The 25,624-nt window shown below is 41.0% G+C and overlaps 1 pseudogene; it reads left to right on the top strand.

Annotated features, from left to right (window-relative positions):
* Positions 1 to 13,833: 13,833 nt before the first annotated feature.
* The window catches only part of LOC121459268, a 162,073-nt pseudogene continuing 150,282 nt past the window's right edge, over positions 13,834 to 25,624 (top strand).

The following is a 25,624-nucleotide window of genomic DNA, read 5'->3' as shown; positions in this document are numbered from 1 at the left end:
TCCTTTCCAGAATATCTCTGTGTGGCTTCCTTTCTTCTCTTCCACATAGGTTTACATTGAGCTTATTCCATCACTGTGATGTAGAAATGCATGGTAAGAACGTAGGAGAATTTGTCTTTTTCGTTCTCCTTCCATCTTCCATTTTCTCCAAGCAATCTTGTACCTTGAGTGCTATGTATTTTAGACAGGATTTGATTTAACTTGGAGGGAGAATGAATGTGGTTTTTTGGAATTATATATGTAGATGCGTTGGTGTCCCTTCCAGCTACACACCTAGGTTAGCATCTCCCATCTCATCTCTCCACAAAGGTAAACACATCGTGGCCCTATGTATTACTTTGATAAATGTACTTTTATAGGAAATGGTATGGATCATTATGGGTGGTAATATTTAAAAGCTGCTGTGTGTGTATGCATGTGTGTGTATGTATGTATGTATGTGTGTGTGTATAATTGATGAGTTATTTTTTCCTCTGATATGGCAGCCAGCTACTGTCCAAACAGTGAAGACTTTGCTGTTAAAATCTCAGAATACACAGGGCATGGATCAGAATGCTCAACTAACTTGAAATAGATGTGCAGTTTGTGGGAAAGCAAAACTGAGCTTCGTTGTTTCGATTTCTCCAGACTGGGGTCTGTTTGTTTCTGTAGCAACATTCATCCTTTCCAGGCTAGTAAAGTGCCTCTGTGGGGAAAGCAGCCTTGTGGGTTTTAAGGAAAACAAATGCACTTATGGTATTTAAATCAGGCAGAGTTTTGAAAATTGCAACTTAATGTTGCTCTTTTACTTTTATTAGATACTTATACACAAAATAACCTTAGAATAATTATTCCTTTGTCATTCCAAAGGAAGTGCCCCCTTGCATGTTAGGAAAGGACTTTTGCTTTCATCTACTTTTCACTCCGCGCATCATCTAGACAGTGTCCACCAAAGATGGATGAACGTAGTACTGCGCACGAACAACAGGCCGCTCTGGAGTGACAAGGGCTTTCATATAACAACAGGAGACTGATTAACTCAGGAAAGCCTGCACAACCTGCAAATGACACATATCAGCAACATACTCATCTTCACCTGAATGAACAAGAATCGTTAAAGCCAGCAGCAGAGACGGAGAGATGAGGAGTGAGAAACCCAGTCTTGGTCATCTTCCTAGAGAGAGTATCTTCTGTGCTCCCATTTGGTACTATTTACAATACTTAAAAAAAAATAATTCCTTGACTACACCTTGCGTGAACAAATCTCTTGGAAGAAGGACTCTGCACATCTTCCTGGCCTCCTTCACATCACTGAATCGTCTCTCGGCTAGATCCATCTAGCGACAAGAGGTGGCTAGAGTGGCAATGGCAACAGCAGCCCTAGCAGCAGTGGTAATGTATCAGTAGGGAATGTCCTGAGTTGGGATAGGAACAATAACAGCAGGAGCAGCAACATCGGCAGCACTGATGGGATTGAAGGGCAGGGAAGAGCGGCCATGACAACAGTGGTTGCAGCAACAGTGTCAGGGCAGGAGGTGTCTCTATTAGCAGCATCAGGAACAGTGGCTGTGTTATCAGAATGGGGCAATGGTAGTAAGAGTAGCAGCAGTCACATCATTTGCAATAACATTAGTATCATAATTATCACCAATATAGGATATGGAGTATTTTCTCTGAAGTTGTCAAATGCAAATGAACTAGACATTGTTGGTGTGTTTATTACCTGTATATATTGTATATAGTTATTGTACTTATTGTATATAGTTTTCTTATATTAGTTATAGCCTTATTTTATTTTAGACAAAAAAAGGAAATGTAGTGGCATTTCAATTTTATTCTAATAAATAAAATTTGCCTGAGGATCAGAAAAGTAAAGCAGCCACAGTGGCCAACCTTACAGACCAGAAAGCAATGACAGCAATGACACACACCCTTAATCCCAGTAGCCGCAATGACACACACTTTTAATCCCAGTAGCCACGCTAGTTTGCCATATCCCCACGAACTGATGGCAAGCATTCATAACCCACCAAATGACCCAAAACAATCTGTCCTACCTCTTGGGAATGTCGGTGTTGTGTTCTCTAGACTGTTCCCTGTTATCTGAGGGCAATGATATCCCCAGAGGACACTGATAAAATTGAGATAATGGTCAAGTAATGAGAAAACTAGCTATATCATTTGATGTTCAGCTTTTGTGTAATAGGAAAGCACAAGCCTTATCTAAAGTCCCAGATAGAATAGTCCGTGAGGCTGGAGCATCTTAACAAACAGCCTTGAAGTTGTTCTGAAAGCAGAACTCTGAAGAAACTGAAATGAGGCATTCTCAAAGAGTGGATCACCAATTTTCATTGGTGTCTGGTCCTCTTGCTCTTAAAACACATAAACTTTCAAAGGTAACATTCATATCTACCTTAACACAAGTATGGACTGTATGCTGTACACATGCCAGCCAAAAATGATTTTTCATCTTATGTTTGAGCAGGTAAAAGACATCTGTCAACTTTATCAGTTTGTTTAGACTCTATAACTAAACTTCTGTCCAATACCTTATGAAAGGATGGCATGTAATAAGTCATTAAGACTCTGTAGCCAGCAAGATTAATCATGACTCATACAGTCTCAGGGCTGTTCCCCTGTCAAGGGATCAGCACATATGTCACCTGTCATGGAGTTTTTCTGATTTATTTCATTAGGTCTTTAGCCAAGGTTTTCACAGGGTCTCCCCCAATCAAATTTGATCTCTATTAATTTGAAAGGAATTCACAGCCTTTTATTTTCTGTGGAAAGAAAAGCATGACTTTTCCCTCAACATACTACATTTACTGAATTCCACTCTGAAGCCAAGACATCCCTAAAGAATCTAGACTGGTTGAATTCAGCAGTAACTTCCACAATCCAGTGTCTCTCAATGACTGTCATTTGCTCATCAGCATTCAAATATTCGAAGTCAACAGAGCTCCATAAAGGATTCAGACTCCCTGTGTATTTTCCATCTTTATGTGGCTTATTCTAAATATTACTTCACTCTTTCTTTAAAGGCTTTACTTATTTATTTTTAAACTATTTATTTTTCCCACTACTGTCTATCCCCATTTTCTGAAGCATGATCAATAAAAACTCAGTGACTGATATTGGGGTTCAACCTGAAGACCAGACAAGCAAACAACCAGCCAATGGCTCTTACCACTACCTCAGTTTGAAATGGTGATCCTGCCTCCATGAATCTCAAAATATTTGATATTGTTATAGATTTTTGTATGTTGATAAAAATGTAATGTTATTTTTTGTTATATTGTATATGTTTCTTCTCTTGATTAAGGTATTGTACCTATGCAACTCATTTAAAAATGTAATGTAAAATTCTAGTCCTTGATAACTATTGTTACAAACTGTTTAGGATAATTAAAAATGAAGGTTAGTAGTTAGTCATCCAAAATAATCAAACTCCTAGTCATATTAGGTATATTTAGGTATATTTTCAAGTTTAAATAGGTATAGTTGAATAGATAGTTAATCTTCAAATACTTCAGAGATCTACAGAATATGACATTTAAAATATTTAATAACATATGGCTTTTCATGACAGAAAGATGCATCTCATCCTGGCCGTACCAATCTACTTCATAAAAGGATAATGAGCATCAAAGAACCTTCATATGGAGTTTGCATAATTGTGGCAAAGCTAGCCATTTGGACAAGAAACTACCCTTACCTTGACTGCTGACAGTATACTGTACAAACTGGACCAGCAGGACACAAAGGAAAAAAAACTACACAATTTTTCCAAGATAAGATTGGACAATCCTTCATTGCTTCACCAAGATAGGACAGATGATAGAATATTTTTTCTGAATTTTCCAAATGCAAATGGACTGGATATTGTTAATGAAATTCTTACTTGGTAACTGGTCTTATTGTATATAGTCTTACTATCTTAAAGCTAAAACTCTCCTTTATATTTAGAAGAAAGGAAAAATGTGTGTAATATTTGTTTAAATATGCTAAGATGTTTTGCATTTGTTTAACTATGTAAAGATGTGTTATATTTCTTTAACTATGTAAAGGTATATTGCTGTTTTTCCTTGCCTACCTAAGGCACCTGATTAGTCTAATAAAAATGAATGGCCAATAGCAAAGGAGGAGGTATAGGTGGGACTTCTGGGCAGGAAGAGTAAGTAGTAGTAGGAGTTTAGGTTTGAGGAAGAAAGAAAAGAAGATGCTAAGGAAACTCCAGGGACCAGACAGACAGACATAAATAAAGCAGGAAACTAAGGCATTCATAATGAAAGAAATGTAAAAAGCCTTGAGGCAAAAGCAGATTAAATTAAAAGAACTAGAGAAACACACCTAAGTTAAGGCCAAACATTCATAATTAATAAGTCATTTCCATATCTTTATTTGGGAGCTGGTTGGCAGCCCAAAGAAAATTCCAACTACAACCTTCAAAGTTATGCCCCAGACACCTATTTCCCCCATCAAGATGCAAATTTCTAAAATATTCTCTATCCCTAAAAGTAGTACCGCCAGCTGAACCAAGCATTCAATGTGGGAGCCAATGGGAGACATTTCACATTGCAAACAGAGTTGCTACAGTAACTGCTGTAACAGCAGCAGCAATACTAAGACAGTACTCAGCAGTGGTGGTATGAGTATTAACAGAACCACAAAAGCAGCAGTAATAGCAATTTGATGCATCTGAACCATGACATGGGATGATCTTCTGTATATATGTTGCTTTTATTGGTTGATGAATAAAGTTGTTTCAGCCAGTGGCTTAGCAGAGTAAAGTCAGGTGGGAAATCTGAACAGAGATATATAGAGATAGTAGGTGGAGTCAGGGAGATGCCACGTAGCTGCCAAAGGAGAAGGACACCTGCCTGAACCATACCAGTAGGCCACAACCTCAGGGCAATATACAGATTAATAGAAATGAGTTAGTTTGCCGAGCGGTGGTGGCGCACGCCTTTAATCCCAGCGCTTGGGAGGCAGAGGCAGGCGGATCTTTGTGAGTTTGAGACCAGCCTGGTCTACAAGAGCTAGTTCCAGGACAGGCTCCAAAACCACAGAGAAACCCTGTCTCGAAAAACCATAAAAAAAAAAAATACGAGTTAGTTTAAGTTGTAAGAGCTAGCTAGAAATATGACTAAGCTATTGGCCAAACAGTGTTGTAATTAATAGTTCATATGTGAGTATTCGGGTTCTACATGGCCAGGAACAAGGAAGCAGTATCTGTTTACAGAACCATGCGGTCACCAACATGATGTTCCCATACTGGCAAGTATGGCATGTTATAAGCACTTCAGTATTTTCCATGAATGAAGTCATTCTATTTTCATAAAAATGAGAGGACCTAGTATTCTACTACCATGACCATTTTGCAGAAGAGATACCACAGCTTACAAAGACTAAGCCCAGTGATCCAGAATTCTACTGTTTAGGCACGATCAGCTGAAATCCAAGAGAAGTTCCTGGAACTCATAGCATCCTGCCTCTGAAAGACACCGTAGGAAAGAAAAGCTCTAACACTGGCAACAAGAAACACCTTCCAGACCATTTCCAGGGACTTCCTACAAAGCCTCAGGTCTGATGGCAGGGCTTACCAGAGCAGGGACTTTTCCCAGAAGTCCAAGGTCACTCTATTGTGGTAGTTTTATGTTCAAGGACTGTGGTCCTCAAGGTGTACAGTACTAAGGAATCCGGGCTAGTGCAGTTCCCAAAGCATGATAGCATCCTCTGGAGCGCTTGATGGAGATCAGAGAGCAGGATGCCGTCTGGATTTGTGAGTCTTAGATGTTGAGCAAGTCTGGTAAGGGGCATTTCTGAGTTTCAGGGCATGCCTACACTACTGATCAGAAACACTGAGAACCACATCTCAGTTCTCCATAGATCAGGGGCTGACCCCCCTCCCCCATGGTATGACGTTCATGTTTCTTTACAGGAGACTGATGAGCTGGTTTGCCATGAGGGTGATATTCCCAGAGTTCAGATGCTCCTTGGCAGGTATACACCATGGCATGTGATGGGCCCTGTGAAAATGTGTCAGGGGCTCTAATGAGTCACTTTTGTTTGTTCTGAGTATCAGGAAGGAGGACATGGGGTTCTCTGTAAGATCCATGCATAAGGTATGTCCCCCCGTCCCTGCTTGTACACACGGACCATGTCAGGTTATTTGAACATGATTGAGAAACACTTAATTGAAAACAAAAGCTACCACACTGTCTCATGACCTTGACCTACCTTTACAACTGTGTCCCCCCTCTTCAATTCCTGACATTCCTTTGTTCTATAACAACACAGTAGCTAGCACTGATTGGGCCTTTACTCTGTCATAGTTGTCTCTTTCCTGTCAGCACAGAACAGCCCTCCCAGTCTCTGTCTTGGTCAATAGCCAGCAGCTCCAGAACATTGCGTTCAGTGTCCTCTCTGAGTTCTTACCCCACCACGTCCCTGTTTGCATGGCTGCATCCCTCAGGGGGTTGTGTGTTCCTGGAAATAGAAACTGGGTCATATTCTCTGAATCTTTAGCACAAAAGACAACACAAGTTGTCTTTCTATAAACATTTATTGAATTAATATTTTCCATATTTCTAATCTTTAAAAACAACAAACTCATGATCAATTGCTCTAAGCGTGGAGGGTTTCGGTTCTCCCCAATTGGCATGTGTTTTCCAGCCGTCAATCAAGACTGGTAGGAGGTTCGTCTTGGCTGTATTGGCAAGCAAGGAGGCCATTTCACATCTGATCTGAGGAATGCATGCTTCTGACATGCTTGTGGAGTCTAATCACTTCCTCTGGGAGCTTTCCCTCTTAGCTGTGCTGGTTCAAAGGAAGCACGACTAGGCCAAGGATTGACTGTACTATAGCAGCCGTCGCTGCTCTGCCGGAAGAGTGACTTACGGCTGCACAAGATGTGCTCGCATTGATTACTATCTCTGCAGAAGTACAGCTGCACACAAGTTAACAATGATGTTTCAAAGGTCTGGAAACAAAAACTAGAGTGAGTTTGAGTTACCGCTTCAAGGAACTGGCGTACTTTTCTCGCTGAAATCTAATGATTCCACAGCCAGGCTTGTTACTTTAAGCCTAGACTCTATTGTGAGCAAGTGACAGCATCTTCTAAGGCACACCAGAAGGCATAACTAATATAGCCTTTTTGAAATGGTTTCTGTAACCATGGTGCCTAAATAAAGCCCACAGTAGCAAGAAGGCCACGGCAGCTGGCTCAGATCTGTAGCTGTGAATGATAAGGAGGTGGAATGGAATCACGAAAGCTGCACACTATGGCTGTGACCATGAAGACACTAAGTTAGCCATGCTTCTCAGAAGACAGGGACCACACTTTCTAATGCCATTCTACGTTGTCCTTGTTCACTGCTATGTCGGAGTTAACTGTGATCCCTGAGATTTTGAGGGGACTCCACGTGTTGGCAGAACAGATGGGATGCGCACTACCTTTTGTATGAACCTCCAAGTATCCTCTAGGATCCCGTTCTCCCAGCCTCAACAGGCAGTTCACACATTACCATGGAATGCTGGTGCACACAGGCCTCCATCCACTAACACAGGCTGCTTGTCTCCATAAGCACCTAGACAACTGGGGTCTGTAGAAGGTACAGATGAGATATCTCTGTAGGCTCATCGGTCAGTTACGGCTGAGCCCACCTCTTTCTTTCACCATCTATACCTAATATCATCAGGATCTATTTTTAAATAATGCTTTTATTCTTCAAAATTTTCATATAGTTATACAATTTGTATCAACCATATCCATCACTTCTACCTCCCTCCAATTCCCTTGAGGTCCTGATTCATTCTTCCTCCCAACTTCCTGTCCTCTTTTTATTTACTTTTGGTTAATAACACTTTGAGTGTAATTAGTGCTAGTCATATGCACAAGCATGCAAGGCCATCAACTAGAGTGTGGGCAACCCACCAGCAACCACGTCATCAAAACAGAGGTACTCTTCTTCTCTCAGGAGCCATTAACTGCCAATAGCTTTTCTTACAGGGATGGAGCCTCAGGACCTTTCCCCATTCATGCGATAATTTTGACTGCTTGATCTTCTGCAGGTTTTGGGCCCACAAGAGCAGCTGTTGTGTGCAACTGCTCTATTATGTCATGAAGTCCGTATCCCATGACTCTTCTCGCCATTCTCCCAGATTTTGCATTCCTTCTGCATAGTTAGTTCCCTGATCCTTAAAAGGGGGACAGTAGATAGAACTAAGCACTCAGAGTTGCTGATACCCAGGAAATGAGAGCACACATATGCACACATGAGTATACACACACACAAACAGAGAGAGAGAGAGAGAGAGAGAGAGAGAGAGAGAGAGAGGGAGAGAGAGAGAGAGAGACAGAGAGAGAGAGAGAGAGAGAGAGAGAGAGAGAGAGAGAGACTTTGAGCCAGGTGCAAAGAATAAATGATATACATGCCTCCCTGGTTGGAAGGCCTCTGTCTTTCCTCCCACACGGTGTATCAGGGCATCCCCATTCACAAATTCCTCCACATGGTGCCTGACTCTTTATAGATTGGCACCTCCCCCTAGATGATGAGGTATTTATAGGCAGAATGTATGTCTTGTTTAACTTTTTTTTAGCTGCACTAATTAGGGCATTGTCTATCATACAGGAAGTTGGCAAATAGTCCCTAAGAGTGCAAAGGAAGGCACTCCAATAGCAGGGTGTTTCTGCCAAAGGCTGCATTACTTTGTGATGGTTCCTAGGCTTCTTCAGTCATCCTGGTTTGGAGTCACTGGAAATCGAGACATCTAGGGCTCTTGAATCTGTGGATCAGGGACCCTAATCTGCTCATGCTACAAAATTTGGGGACATTTTTTATTTAGTATGCATACTTTGTTACTCATTACATTAGGGAAATGTTTTCTTTGTTTGTGTTGAGACAAGGTTTCCTTTAGAAGCCCATGTCTAGTCTGTAACTCACTCTGCAGACCAGGTTGGCCTCAAACTTGGAGAAATCCACCTGCCTCTGCCTCCTGAGTTCTAGCATTAAAGGAGTCACCACTGCCTAGCACAATAGAGAATTCTTGAATGTTCCTGTTTTCCACTCACTCCTGCCCTTCTACTCTTCAAGACATTAATACTAAATAGACTTCTCCCCCATGATCGTATCTGCTACACATAACTTTTACATGTTTTCCATGTATGCAATATTTTGTATACATAAGATAGTATCTGGAATATCCCTCATTGCCCATATGTTGAAGGTTTGATCTACATAGTTCAACCTTTAGAAGTTGGGGCCTACATAGAAAGAGACAGATCCCTAGGGATGTTCTCCTGAAGATGTAATCAGAATCCTGGCACTTTCCCGTCTTCCTTTGCTTCCCTGCCACTTGGAGGTGAGCAACTTCTACTTACTCTGCACCCTTATCTTGATCTACTGTGCTGTGATAGGCCGATGGGCAGCAAGAACAAGTAACCAAGACATTTCTGACACCATGAGCCAAAGTTAACTTTTCGCTCTTTAAGTTGGTCATTTAAGACACTTTGGTATAGCAATAGAAAGCTGACTTGCACAATGTATAGAATTATGTATTTAATATGTATACAAGATAAAGTTGTATAACACAAAAATATGACACATATTTATAACAAAGCACATACACATATTTACACGTATATATAGTCACACAGTTATACTTTGCACACATATCAACATGTACATCTAGTAAGTAAATACTAGATGCATATGTACATATATAAATATACTTATATTTATATATGTATATTACAGATTTACATTCAGATGAAGAGTTTATATCAACTTTGAAAAGTTGCAATAAATAACAGATTCAGAAGTGTCTAAATTGCTAGACACTTTTGTAAAAACTCCATGATGATATCATGTTAATCTTCACTCTAAGAATGCAACTCACATAAAGACATATATTTTTCTATATTGACCTCAGCCACAGCTTTCTTTTCTATAAAAAGATGTATACCTCACTAATCTTGGAAAAGTGATATCACTATGAAAACTAATAGAATGTTCATCATTATCAAATTGACTAAATAATAATAAATATTTTTTCTATTGCTAAGTCCATATTCAATAAGATATCTACTTGTGTCTTTGTTCCTAACTTCTGTCTTGACTTCTTTTCTGCCAGGTCTGGTTGGGATTTATGTAAAAACAGTGATACCTTTACACAATAGTGGTGTCTTTGCTGAAATTGTCTGACCCATGTTCTAGTGATGTTGCAATCAGCCAGGAGGCTCCTGCAAGGAATGAGACTTGGCAATAAAAAGGAACACAGTGTTGAAATACACCCCATCTTTGACAGGACTCCTGGTACCATTGAATTTTTATCTACCATTTCCAAATGGTGTGATAAAGGTAGGACAGCCTGGTTCCTGGTGGCCAGGATTGGAGTGTGGGGTGAAGCCTCTCTTGAAATATGAAATGTTACAGTGGAGTGATTTTGATTTTGCAAATCCTGTTTTTGGTAATAATTTCTCAAAGATATTGATATGATAAAATGGCATATATCTCCCCCCCAAGCATTCATGTGTACACAGATGAGTGCACACATGACTGGCAAAACTCTGCAGAATCTGTGCTGTACCAGGCTTGATTTCAAGCACTGGCTCTTTACCACAGATGTATAAGATGGAGATGCTGAGGGTGTACTTACCATCACTTTTGCACCTCTTTCCAGAAACATTCTGTGTTTCTGTTACTATTTCCAACAGCCTTGTTACTCCATATTGGATATGGGTCAACAGCATGAAGGGTGTGTTACTGCACAGCCTTCACTATAATGACTCTGAGAAAAACAGAAAGATGAACACTCCTTGCACAGCAACCTCACTTATTTGGATGCCTAGGAAGTACCATTATTTGATTGACCCAAGGTGTCATTAGACATATAAAGAGGTGGCGGCTGAACTTCCTCCTTGATACCCCAGGGGAAAACTGTGTGCTCAGCAGGTGGGTGCTTAGAATCTTATATTCAACAAGGAAAGGCAAAGGACATCCATTTCTTCCTGTTGCTCAACCTGTTGGGATTAAAGCCCTTAATTAGTTAGACCAAAATGGTTCCATGTTTTAAAGACTTATAGAAGATCCCCATTGTCTCAGTGTGTGGGTGTACCCCTCACGGTCCTGAGTTCCTTGCCCGTGCTCCCTCTCCTTCTGCTCCTGATTTGGACCTTGAGATTTCTGTCCGGTGCTCCAATGTGGGTCTCTGTCTCTGTCTCCTTTCATCGCCTGATGAAGGTTAATATTCAGGAGGATGTCTATATGTTTGTCTTTCACCAAGTGGTCTGAAAAAGCATGGGATAAAACCGGACTTGCTGAACATAGCGGACAATGAGGACTATTGAGAACTCAAGAACAATGGCAATGGGTTTTTGACCCTACTGCACGTACTGGCTTTGTGGGAGCCTAGGCAGTTTGGATGCTCACCTTACTTGACCTGGATGGAGGTGGGCGGTCCTTGGACTTCCCACAGGTCAGGGAACCCTGATTGCTCTTAGAGCTGATGAGGGAGGGGGACTTGATCAGGGGAGGGGGAGGGAAATGGGAGGCGGTGGCGGGGAGGAGGCAGAAATCCTTAATAAATAAATAAATTTAAAAAAAAAGTAAAGACTTATAGAAGGACGGATTATGGCCAATCTGTCCTTTCTGAAGCTTAGTGTGGCAGGATTGTGATCTATATGTCAGGCACCATCCTCCTCACTGCTAGTGAATTCTAATGTGAGTCAAAGGCAAGACTCAGGTTCCTTAAAGTCTGCGCCTATCCTGTCAGAGCAGTAGACAGAAACTCAAAACACCCAGGAACAGGAAGATTGTCATTTTACATTTGCATGGTGTTTGGAACTAGATTTGACAGGATGGCTTAGATCTTGAAGTCAAAGGAAAAGTTTTCAGTGTCTTTTTCCCTATTTCCAGCTTGGATAACAGTGGTGCTGTTTTCCAAGGGGAAAGAATGCTTATTTAGGGGGAAGTTTAAGAATTTCACTGTGGGCTCTTTTTAAGACTTAATGTTCAGCAATTCAAAGGCATGCCCATCAGTAACTACAGCATAGCCCTTCATACACCGAGCCTCGTGTGTATCTTGATGACTCCATAGTTACACCACCCTTCATTCACTGGTCCTCTTGGTCATCCACAGTCAGTATCCACAGAGGAAATACAGGAGTGCAGCCTAGAGCCTGGAGCAGCTCCCAATGTGACTTCAAACGCATGTCCCCTTTCTTCTCATGACAGCCCTGGGAGTTAGACAGCAGACTCTTCACTTTCCAAATGTGGAAATGGAGCTGCAAACAAGGCTTCTTGCTAATTTCTATTCAACTGCCAAGTGCGCCAACATCAAAGCTAAGTACTAGCCTTGCTACCTCTGCCCCACAAGGGTAATAATTCCTGTGGGAACTGATCTCCTGTTTCCAAGTTCTGGCCCACTTTCAAGAGCCCCTGTGGTGGCTATTCAGATGTCGGTCTTTGGGCCTGATGAGCTCAGGAAAAATCAAGGAACACAGCCACACTAGGAAACCATTAGTGGGAATTGTGGACTAAATGATATTATCATGTGACAAAAATAGAAGGTGTTTATAAACTGTAAAGTGCCATCGAATATAAGGGAATGATTATTTCAAATTTCCAAGAGGGATGGAAACATTCTTTGAGAAAAGACATTTAATATTCTCAAATTGTCAACTTGACCTTTCTTTCAAATAATAAAAAAAAAAAGCTTTTATTTTCTTCTCTTCAAAGGAAAAATCACATGACCTTTCCATAAAAGCTCTGTAACATCTGAGTTGACAACTGTAAGTCATGTCCAGGACAGCTCTGGCCATGCTCTCGGCTGGTGCTGGGTGGATGCCAGAGGAAGTTAGGACAAATGAACATGTCCACACCAGCCCCTGAACATCATCTTCTGGATACTCAGAGCCTTTCAAAGAAACCATCACAATGTTGCACTGGGAGTGTAGGGCCTTTTGTATCTCAGTGATGTGGGCACGGGAGGAGGCTCCACAGCTGGCAATGGCATTGCAAGCAGGTGCTTTGCTTTATTCTGAAATGGAAGAACAATGGTACCTAGAGTTTGAGGCCATTGAAAGACATCTCTAGTTGTCTCCCTGGGGTGTCTTTGCATTGACCTACAGTAGGTCGTTTGTGCTGGGCTGACAATGGCCAAGGAGTTTTATAAGTTACTCCTCTTCTGTGGGGGGCTGTTACGGGAGGTCCTCCCACTCCTCCAACCTATCGCCGCTGAGATACCAGCCCATTGGGGGCCCAGGTCACAACAGACTGAGAAGGTGATTCTTGGAGGCTTCCAGGAGCTCCAGGAGAGAAAGAAGGAGATGTCTCTGTCTACACCAGTTTTCTGTAAAATTTAGAGAAGGCAAGGAATAGGAAGAAACCATCACACTTGACAGCAAGGAATGAACCCAGAGGAAATAATGGGAGTTTATAGGAATAGCTGCCCTGCCATCATAAAGTTTTCCCCCTCTCTACCTTTTTTTTTCAGCTCCACAGAGCAACACTTTTGACACCGGCACTGTGCAGAGAAAGCTACTTAGATAGAACAAGAGCTTGGTCCCCATAGGAAGTTGCCACTGGCGAGGCTAACGAGCCTCAGGCTAGTTCCACCATTAGTTATAACCCCACATTGCTGCTTTCCACACTGGCTCTCCACTATTCTGTCTTGGAAACAGGTAGGCTTGTCGGAGGATTCTCAAGTCTGCAAGAACAGGCCTGGATTCCCACCAACCTGGGCCACCCACCCTTCTCTTTGATTTTATAAAATGTAGCTCTAAGCAGGGTAAGCAGCACAGTCTTTCCAAAAAGGATTCAAATTCAGTCATCTGTGAGAGCCTTACCGGAGATGATGGACATTTCTGCTTTGAAAGACCCAGAGAAAGTGATGCATCTTTTTCAGCCTGAGAATAAGGCTGTGCCAGATGAACTGGACGGTAACCATGTGGTGTCTTCAAAGGAAAACAATGTGGTTAGTGAAATCTACACTCACAAGCATCTATACTGAATCATAATCAAGAAAATTACTTGCTTTCCCCCATTTGCTGATAATTTAGCTTTATGGAAGCTACAACTGACCACGGATACTTCTCAGTCATGTGAGGGCTTCCTAAGGTTGTGTTTGTTTGTTTCTTATGTTACACTCATTTTTCTTGTGAGCCAAATCCACTCATGTTTCAGTGAAACCCAGTCCATATGTTTCTAATTTATTTACACTTACTGTAATCCATCAAAGTGTTATTTAATAAGTTATTTAATGTCCAAAGAGCCTTCGTCACAAGAAGCTGTGTGTGTGTGTATTTCTTTCATCTTGTGGTTCAGGAAGCTTTGCTTTCAAACAAGGTTCTAAGTTTGGAAAAATGTGACCTTCCACTCCAATTCTGCCTGTAAATTGGGCTAAGAGGGGTGAACTTGAGCAATTCTTTGGTGAATCTAGCCAGTTTTTCTAAAAGAGGGGCATAAGGTCAACCCAGTGCCTCCCTACTCTGTAATGGGAGCGAGGAGACGGACTTGTTTAGGGGAGAAAAGACAATAACCTATGCTCTTATTTAAGAATCTCTGGTAAATATCAAGCAAATATTGAGTGACAGGCATTTGTGCAGACATTGACTTGTGAATATAATCAAAATACATAATCCAATTGCTAAGAAAGCTGTTTTATGTGCCTCTGTGCACATATGTGTTCTGCACATGAGTTCTGGTCCATGTGCACAATAAGGTATACACATGCACATCTGTGTACCCATGTATATCTTTATGTGTGTTCATATGTTTGTGCATGTACCTCAGGGTGTGCCTATATCTGTATGTACATCTGTGCACTTGTGCATGTGTGTATGTGTGTTTGTCTTGATTGTTTCTTGGCTCTTGACTAAGATCAAGTTTGTCTATGGTGTCCACACATGCGTATCAGTGTCTATGTGGCTGTGTTACAATCCATAGTCTATGTTCTGGATAAACAGAGTAATGGATTTCGGAGCAAAGCCCCAGCACTGTTTTTGCAGGTGCCTGCCAGGACCTCCAGCTGATTTTACCAATGCCTCCCTCTTCAAGCCCTGCACGGCTTCCTCTGGCCTGTGCTTGTAGCTCTTTCGAGTGAGAGTGGACTCTTCTTTGGAAGCAGAAACTCCTCGCTGCCATTCAGCAAGTCACCAGGAAGCAATTCCACACAATCACCTTTTTTGAAAAAAATGCACGGCCCACAGGGAAGACATTTTCACAAAGTGCCCCACACAGTTCCACTGTGACTTTCTTGGGCCACAATCCAGAACGAACAAGAAACCCCCGGCTTCTGGAGACTCCAGCTTGTACAGTCCAGTCTTAGAGTTTTATGCACGCTGTGTACTAATCCAATAAACATTTGTGGAGAGTCTGGGTTGTTGACCAGGTAGCAAAGTATATAAAAATAAAATGATCTGTTTTTTCCTGTAACTGAAGAGGGTTTATTCCTATAAAAAGCACAGTTTTGAAGAAGAAATGTTCCTACCAACCAATACAGAAAGTTCTGAGCAATTTTATACTCATTTTGTTTAGGCTTGATAACAACTCTTTGAAGCAATGCTGGGACCTGAAGTCCAGCCAGGCTAAATAGCTTGCCCCAAATCATGTAGATGTTTCCAAGAAAAGCCAAAAATTAGTCCCAGATCCCTTGCTCTGTGCTATCTCACTACTTGCAAATTTCATGAGATTACAGAGCAAAGGCAAATTAGAAGGGCCTCAGTTAGAGCTGTCAACTCCCAAAGTCCTTTGGGCCATCAAAAAGTGTCTGGAGCACAAGAAGTTCTTCCTCAAGCCTAAGCTATGGGACCATTCAGTGCTACGACTTTGCTCCTGCAGGCAGCTATGTTAACTTTGGGTAGGGCCAGGGAGCAGCCTGTCCAGTAAGCCTGACCTGGACCAGTCAAGCCTAGTGTTGGAGCCTGACTTGGCCAGGTAGAGTAACAGGGGACTCGCTATTCCCAGTAGTCAGGTTTTTGCAGCCATGGCAGATGTGTCTTTACATTTTGAGGGACATTCTCAGTCTTCTTCACAATGATGGCACTCACTTGTCTTCCCACCAACAGCATAGGTTCTACATTTTCACATCCTAGTTTTCAGAAAATAATAGGTACAGGAAAATATGACTATACATTGGAGTTCTTTATATACACAAACAGAAGGACATACATATATACATTAACATATATGCAGTAGGAATATGAAACTATATATGCATATATAAGCACTCTCTATATCATACATTTCTACCCTTTACAATGCCAATATATTGTTCAAGCCACAGAAAATCTTTATTAGCCAGCTGACAACTACACCAGGTGTTTGGGTCACAAATTGCAGTTCAGAGCCTTACTCATGTGAGCTTTTAAACACACAAACCGTATCTTGGGCTGACACACATCAGTTAGCAAAAGCAGTTAGACAGAAGCAGAACTACAGAACCAAAGGCAAGGTTAGTACATGTAGGACTTTCCTAGAACTGTGGACTTTGACAGATTAGGTCTTTGTTCTTGATTTGGCTAGTGTTGCTGCCTACATGCTGGGATTCAAGGCCTGAATGGTACTTCCATCACGGCAGCAGTGGTGCTAAGGTCTGGGGGCCTTTACAGGCATCTCTTCAAATGCTAACTTCCTTTCAAATAATGTCACAGATTCGGTAACTGTATTATGGTCTCTATGTGTACACACTTACTATGTAGGTACATACATATGTATACATATACATTCATAGCCACACACATGTTTCTGTATATATATATATATATGTTTGTATATATGTATGTGGACACACATATATGTATGTATACATATATAAATATATGTGCATGTATATATGTGTGTACAGAGAGAAAGAGAGCAGTAAGGATAATCAGTTCTATGGCAATTATAGAAGATGGTTTCCTAACAGAGTGATTATATTAATTCACTCAAACTGATAATTTTAAGTACTCATTTTCCATATAGACAAATATTCCCAAAATGGGAACAAATTCCAAAATTTAAAAAGTTAAGTGTTCTACAACAATACTCTTCAGAGCATTTTCTATTCCTACTTTTGAATGCATAAAGGATTGGGGCAGATCTTTTAAATTCTAGACCTTGTGGGACCTTGATCCAAACCAAAGAAATATGGCAAGATTCCAGGTGATGCTGTTTGGAGCAGAGATCAAACTGAGCTTGGAGGAGAGGTATATTCGTTTTCTTTCTGTTGCTGGGATAAACGGCATGGCCAAAAGCAGGAAAGGATTTCTTTCATCTCCCAGGTCACAGTCCATCACTGAGAAAAGTCAGAGACTGCAGTCAGGGAAGGACCCTGGAGACAGGAACTGAAACAGAGACCACAGAGTAGCAATACTTACAGCCTTGCTCCTCAAGACTTGTTCAGCCTGCTTTTTATACAACCAAGGTCCACCTGCCAAGAGTGATATCACCTCAAATGCCCTGGGCTCTCCCACATCCATCACCAACCAATCAAGAAAATGCCCCCAGAGTTGCCCAAGGGCCAATCCGATGGAAGCATTTTCTCAACTGAGCTACTCTTTTCCCTGATGATTCCAGCCTTTGCCAAGTTGACCAAAACCAAATAGAACAATAGGCCAATCAGCTTTTCAGCCCATTCAGTTCTCCAGGAGCCTGGGAACAGGTGTGGCCTCTCAGGTGTAGGAGGAATTGTGTGATAGTCCAGAGGTCATGAACTGTAAACAAGGACAGCAGATTAATCTATTGAATCGAGATACCAGGTGCTGTTGTTTAACATTCTTTGACTGATCGATAAAAAGCTAGTCTCCTGAAGATTTATGTTGAAGTGTTTTTTGCACTATGATTGCAAAGGTTCATCCCACAGGAAGGCCTTTGTGAATTAGTTTTAGGGATATCTAGAAGGATGTGCCTAGTCTATGTTCCAATGGAAAGAATAAATAAATAACTTACAACCTTAGTAGAAATGAAAGAAAGAGATAAACATCCCATTTATTTTCTAAAGATTGTTCAAAATTCCCTAATTGTAATGAAAATCTTAAACATTGATCCAAAATGATAGGTCAGGTATTACTTGCATTAATGATGGTTTTCTAGGTGGGTTGTCTGAACATCAGTTATTGGTTTTCTAATATAAACAAACAAAACAACTTTAAACAGTCTAGGGCAGATGTGAACCAGATGTATAAAGAGGCAGAAACTTTGCTGAATGAGCCAATGCTTTGCTCTAGAAGAGGGTTCCCATGGCGGTTGAGAAGTATGGTGCCCTAGAACTCACTCGGCCATTTCCTTGTTTATTCAAAACCCTAAGATCTTACCCTGTCTCTCTTCTCTTGGTGAGAAATCTATTCCCCAAAGTTAAGAGGAGGTAGCAAGAGTGGGAACGGATTGTCCTAATATTCACCTGGGAGACGCCATCAGCATAGAGAACTACACAATTCACATTCATGGAAATGGAACTGGGCATCACTGTGCTCAGTGAGGACTAGGGAATGCAGTCTAGGAGGTAGCTGCAGAGACATCCTCCTAAAATTGTTTTCTCTTATTTTTCAGATTATAACATGATTACATGATTTCCTCTTTCCCTTTCTTCCCTCCAAACCCTTCCCACATACCCATCCTTTCTCGCTTTCAAATTCATGGCCTGGCTTAATAGGACTCCAAGATGCTAAGAGTAGTGTCAATGTGATATTGAGTCTCGAGTCCCCTCACACAAAAATTCTTCCACTACCTATGTTGTCTGCTGAAAGCTACACATTCTCTTCTCTAAGTTATCAGTTGCAATACCCCATGCAGGGCACTCGGTGGGAACCAGGGAAATCATGGACACACTTATTATATATACCACTGTAGTAAACTGGTCTTCTCAACTATGAGGTTAATTACCTTTTAACAAGTCACACCGGGGGCTGCAGAGACAGCTCAGCAGTTAAGAGCACTTGTTCTTACAGAGGATCCTGGTTCTGTTTCCAGTACTGATGTGGTAGCTCACAGCCATCCGTAACTCCAGTTCCATGGTGTATGATGCCTTCTTCTGACCTCGTCATGGAACAGGCATGCACGTGTACACATACATATATGCAGGCAAAAGAAACATGCACACAAAATGAAATAAATATAAAACTATAAACAAACTAATCAATCAATAAAAGTCACAAAGCAAGACCGTTCAGTAGCATAAGCCTGACGAAGGGCTCCTGGGAAGCTCAGGGTCCAGAGACACGCCGCCGTTCTTAGACTAGAGCCATCACAAAACCTCAGAATACGAAGAAGAAAAACTGCAACATCGGGGCTGAATGGATGACACGGAAGAGTGAGAGAGCAGTTCCCCAGTAAACTTGTCCACAGCAGCAAGCAGTTGTTGGTTCCTAGCTCTGTTGTCATGGCCGCTTCACTTCCCTCGTAGACTACTTTTCCAAACTCGGGCTTGCCAAGTAGCTCAAATCAAGCAAGTTACAAAATAATGTTTTCTGTGAACAAGAATACACTATTATTTTCTGTGTATTGGACTTTTGTGGAGGTCTCTCAATGGTCCTGGGACTTGAGCAGAGTGGTTGGAATCCCTCTGTCTTGTGTCATTTACTTCTGACTAAACCCATTGTCTTTCTAAATGTCATTAACTAGATCAACACCCTGCCTTTTGCTCTGGAGGATTCTGAAGTTTCATTCTGCTGTCTCTCGCACGTGGTGACGGCTTTGTTTAACATAGAAGAGAGTGTGGTATTTGAATTCAAAGAGACTTGTCTTCCCTTACTTACAGCCACCTCTCATGGGAAGTGGAGTGGCTTGCTTTTGTTTATGCCCTCATTTGTGTTCCCTGTCGACTCACTGGCCCCTTCTAGTCTATGCTCGAACAAGCCTTCATGTGTGAATCTGTCTACTGGTTCACCAAACTGAGTTAAAACACAAGAGCCCTCAGCTGCACAGCTGCCAGAAGTGTGTGTCTTTCAAGCGCACATCACTTTGTGAAACAGGTCCAATGCCCTTAATTATTTATTGACTCCTTTGGGGTGGTTGATGGTTTCTCTTTTATCAGTAAATATTGCTTCCTTAAATCCTGGAAGTTTGGCTGTTTAATATCCACTTTTTGCTGCAGGGTCTGAGTCCTGACATGAGGGAGCAACTTTGGTATCCAGCTCAGGCCCCACATTTCCGATAAGAGGCTCTGCTCACTGCACTCCACGCTTACCTCTGTCTTTCGTTTTCCCAGAAAGCAGGCCCAGGTGTGTTTCACAGACCAGCTACGAGAGGACCACTGCTCTGAGCCTTTTCAACTCCTTCTCATCCAAATCACCTGATGGACGCCTGCACATCGCTCCTGTCACAGTTTGTTTCCATCTTTTGGGGAGAGATTCAATTTCTCCCAAGGTGTGAAGTCCATCAGGGCCTTGCATGCACCCCTGTGATGAGGAAACCAGGTGTTACTGGATCGCTGAGTCCTCCTGAATCAGCTTCCATGTTATACTGAGACCCTGCTGTGCAGTTTCTCCTATTTATTCAGCCTCCTACTCACCTCGCATTCACTGTCAAGTTCATTTTATTCTATTTCATCATGAAACACAGAGAAGGAGAGAGAGAGAAAGACAGAGAGGAACACATATAATATCTACATCTTACTCCATTCCATCCTTCTTTGATATATAGCACAGACTAAATATCTACATGGAACAAAAATATATATGTCATGGTTCCGAAGACTGAATGGCTAATGTCAAAGTTCCAGTGGGCTCTATTGTCCAGTGATGTGTGCACCCTGTTTGAAGATGTCACCTGATGCCACATACTCTGGAGGGAAGAAAGCTGAGTCCTCATAGAGCACAAGACAAAGAGGATGAACTCCCTCTGCCAAGCCCTTTAGTAAGGACACCTATTCCCATCATAAAGTGTTCCTAACCTAAAAGCCCCCTTAAGGCGCCATATCTATTTTATGACACAATTCTTTATTGATTCTTTGGGAATTTTACATCTTGCATTTCAATCCTATAAACCTCCCAGGCCCTCTATATCCACCCCTCACCCTTGTAGGGTCCCTCAAAAAAGACCTCCCCCTAAATTAATTAAAAATAAAACAAAATAACACAAACCACCTTGCTTCTCTGCGAGTGAGACCTGAGTGTTGGCTGTCATGTCCTTGTGAGGCTGTTAGGCAATCTGTGAAACCCATTCCTGGTGACAGGTAGTACCAGATTCCTTAGGAAAAGTGAGAGTATGCAGAATGGAACCCTCAGCACTGCGGAGAATCACGTGACAATTCATGTTCCCATCCCCTAGGAGATAAGCTCAGAACCATTCACATCATCCAAATATTAGCAATGCCATCACTAGATCTCCACCAAAGATTTCCGCAGATATCCTGATGTTCCTCCTCAAGCTGTCGTTCCACAGGACCAGTCCCTTCACATGCTCCAGCAGGACCTGGATGGGGTAAATGTGAGGATGGGCCAGCACAAGGCCCAGGATGTGGGAATGGGTGGGAACTGAGATGGTTGATCTGGACCACTGGGACCAGCCCCCTCAGGTAAGGGGCTGGTTCTTCTTGACCCATGCCACTGGAGCCAGCTCTCCCACTCCTGGAGTGAGGTGGGACCAGCTCTATGGCTGCAGTGTCCAGTGAAGGGTGGGGCCAGATCTCCCAGAGCCAATGAGGGAGTGGTGACTCAGCCAATCCTCGGATTTCAACAGGCGTGGTTCCGATGATTCCTTGTGGTAACAGGGGCCATGGACAACAACACAGACCACAGCTGCAGCAGGACCACTTGGCATATTAATCTCTATAAAGACATCCTCCCACTGTTAATGGTTTCCTGCTTAATTTTTTGTGGTGTCGTTTGATGTACTTTGTTTTCAATTTGATACACTTAAGATGGTATTTTTCATTATGATATTTTTATCTTGTGGACAAAGTTTTTCTTTGAAGTCATGAAAAAAATTTCCCTACATATTACTCATGGATTAAATCTTTATATGTGGAAGGAAAGACTTTGAGACATTTAGGAGATGTGTTTTTATTTTTGAATCAGTATGACCTATTCTAGCGATGGTGTTTCTTGCTCACTTCAATAACGCCAAGCCTTCTCTCTCAGGATGGAATCTCTGTTTCTTGTGGATTTTACGGACCTATGTGTAATTTTGGATTCTCTATTCTGCTTTGAGTGGCTCTTTTTTCATTTTTGCCATTGTATTATAGAAAACAACTCCCTACCCCTTGTTGTTATTTAGAACCCCATTTAAAGCCTGAATACCTTATCTAGTCATACAAAACACCTTAAGGATTTGAGAGGAGTCACCACGAATCTACAAATGTCTCCTTTTCTCCATCACTAAATTTTCATAAGACTATGCACCCCTTTGCTTTCATTAATACTACTTTACTTTCTTTCATAATATTTTAATTTTATCCATATACTTTGTACTGGTATTTACTGAATATTCTTATGAATTTTAGACTATTATAATCTTAAGTAAGACTCTAACATAATTTAACAGTCACATTTTAAATTCATTCTATTAGTCTTGCTGGTGTTGAAAAATGGTTTTCTCCCATATCATTTTCAAACCACAAAAAGTCTTTGGACTTTTATAGGAAGCTACATTGCAATAACCCCAGCTTGCTCAAGACATGATACTTTTTGGATTCATCGCTGAATCTGGAATTCTAATGTTCTGTTTAGAGTTTTTGACTGTATGTTCTACCTACTTAAGCTATTTGCAAACTTTATTCATCTTTAAAACATCAAAACTTTGCACAAAGCAAGTGGATTCCAGACATTTCTATTCCATACGCTTTGGTTTCACAGTTTCAAAAGAAAGCAAATGCAATGTTTTGGTCAACAAATTTTAGTGTGAGTTAAACTATATATTCTCATATACTTGAAGTACAATACAGTAGTGAAGCTTTCTCAATAACCTAAACATCCCAGAATATTTAAGGGTTGGTCTGTTTCACGAGAGATTTCTCTCTGAAGACCATTCTCAGCTGTCTTGTTTTGTTTGAGATCCATTTAAGACAGAAAACTCTTCTTCCCCCACCTTGTAAAAAAAAAAGAAGAAGAAAAGAAAAAAATACTAGTGTGGAACTGTTTTGCTTCAACTCTAAAGTTTGATGTCATTTTTTTATTGTTTTTATTAAGCTATATATTTTTCATTCCCCTCTCTTCCTGCTCCCTCCCTTTCTACCACTTCTCATGATCCCCACGCTCCCAATTTACTTAGATCTTATCTTTTTCTACTTCCCATATAGATTAGATCCATGTATGTCTCTCTTAGGGCCCTCATTGTTGTCTAGGTTCTCTGGGATTGTGAATTGTAGGCTGGTTTTCCTTTGCTTTATGTCTAAAAGCCACTTATGAGTGAGTACATATGATATTTGTCTTTCTGGATCTAGTTTATCTCAATCAATAAGATGTTTTCTAGATCCATCCATATGCCTACAATAAACACAAGACAGCTAAAACAATCCTGTATAAAAAAGAAACTTCTGTAGGCTTCACAATCCCTGACTTAAAACACTACTACAGAGCTACAGTAGTGAAAACAGCCTTGCATTTGCATAAGAACAGACAGGAGGACTAACAGAACTTTATCCAAGATTGGGAAGTCAATCCACACACTACGGAACACCTGAATTTTTCTTTTTTCTTTTTTTTTCTTTCGTTTTTTATTTTATTGAGCTATACATTTTTCTCTGCTCCCCTCATTGACTCTCCCATCCCCTTCAACCTCTCCCATGGTCCCTGTGCTCTCAATTTACTCAGGAGATCTTGTCTTTTTCTACTTTCCATGTAGATTAGACCCATGTATGTCTTTATTAGAGTCCTCATTGTTCTCTAGGTTCTCTGGGATTGTGAATTGTAGGCTGATTTTTTTTGTTTTATATTTAAAAACCACTTATGAGTGAGTACATATGATAATTGTCTTTCTGGGTCTGAGTTACCCCACTCCATCCATTTGCCTGCAAACTTCAAGATGTCATAATTTTTTTCTGTTGTGTAGTACTCCATTGAGTAAATGTACCATATTTTCCTTATCCATTCTTCAGTTGAGAGGTATTTAGGTTGTTTCCAAGTTCTGGTTACGACAAACAAAGCTGCTATAGACATAGTTAAGCACATGTCCTTGTGGCACAATTGAGTATCTTTTGGATATATACCCAAAAGTGGTATTGCTGGGTCTTGAGAAAGGTTGTTTCCTAATTTTCTGAGAAATTGCCATAATAATATCCAAAGGGGCTTTACCAGATTTCACTCCCATCAGCAATGCAGGAGTGTTCCCTTTACCCCACATCCTCTCCAGCATAAGTTGTCATCAGTGTTTTTGATCTTGGCCATTCTTACAGGTGTAAGATGGAATCTCAGAGTTGTTTTGATTTGCATTTCTCTCATGACTAAGAATGTTGAACATTTCCTTAAGTGTCTTTCAGCCATTTTAGATTCCGCTGTTGAGAGTTCTCTGTTTAGGTCTAGACTCCATTTCTTTATTGGACTATTTGTTCTTTTGATGACCAATTTCTTGAGTTCTTTGTATATTTTGGAGATCAGTCCTCTGTCTGATGTAGGGTTGGTGAAGATCTTTTTCAATTCTGTATGATGCTGTTTTGTCTTGTTGACCATGTCCTTTGCTTTACAGAAGCTTTTCAGTTTCAGAAGGTCCCATTTATTAATTGTTTCTCTCAGTGTCTGTGCTACTGAGGTTATATTTAGGTTGTGGTCTCCTGTGCCAATGTGGTCAAGTGTACTTTCCAATTTCTCTTCTATGAGTTCAGTGTGGCTATCTTTATGTTGAGGTCTTTGATCCATTTGGACTTGAGTTTTGTGCATGAAACACATGATTTTTGACAAAAATCAAAATATATAAAATGGACAAATGCATATTCAACAAATGGTGTGGCATAACTGGATATCAACATGCAGAAGAATGAAAATAGATCCATCTCTCTCGCCATGCACAAAACTCAAGTCCAAATAGATCAAAGACCTCAACATAAAACCACCCACACTGAACCTCATAGAAGAGAAAGTGGGAAGTACACTTGAACATGTTGACACAAGAAGCAGTTTCCTAAATATAACCCCAGTAGCACAGACACTGAGAGCAACAATTAATAAACGGGACCTCCTGAAACTGGGAAGCTTCTGTAAAGCAAAGGCCACAGGCAACAAGCCAAAATGGCAACCTACAGAGTGGAAAAGGATCTTCACCAACCCCACATCAGACAGAGGGCTAATCTTTAAAATCTACAAAGAACTCAAGAAATTTATCATCAAAAGAAAAAATAATCCAATAAAAATGGGTTAGAGACCTAAACAGAGATATCTCAACAAATAAATCTAAAATAGCTGAAAGACACTTAAGGAAATGCTCAGCATCCTTAGTCATCAGAGAAATGCAAATCAAAACAACTATGAGATTCCATCTTACAACTGTCAGAATGGTCAAGATCAAAAACACTGATTGATGACAGCTTATGCTGAAGAGGATGTGGGGTAAAGGGAACACTCCTCCATTGCTGGTGACAAAGAAAACTGGTACAGTAATTTTGGAATCAGTATGGCAATTTCTCAGAAAATTAGGAAACAACCTTCCTCAAGACTCAGCACTACCACTTTTAAGTATATACCAAGCAACTTCTACAACTCACAAATACCTTCAGTAATGTAGCAGGATAC

This window comes from Microtus oregoni, unplaced genomic scaffold (genome assembly GCF_018167655.1).
Source record: "Microtus oregoni isolate MIOR12 unplaced genomic scaffold, Mior012 000019F_ref0000042, whole genome shotgun sequence".
NCBI lineage: Eukaryota > Metazoa > Chordata > Mammalia > Rodentia > Cricetidae > Microtus > Microtus oregoni.
Note: the sequence above shows the minus strand (reverse complement) of the source record. Positions and strands in the feature narration are given on the sequence as shown.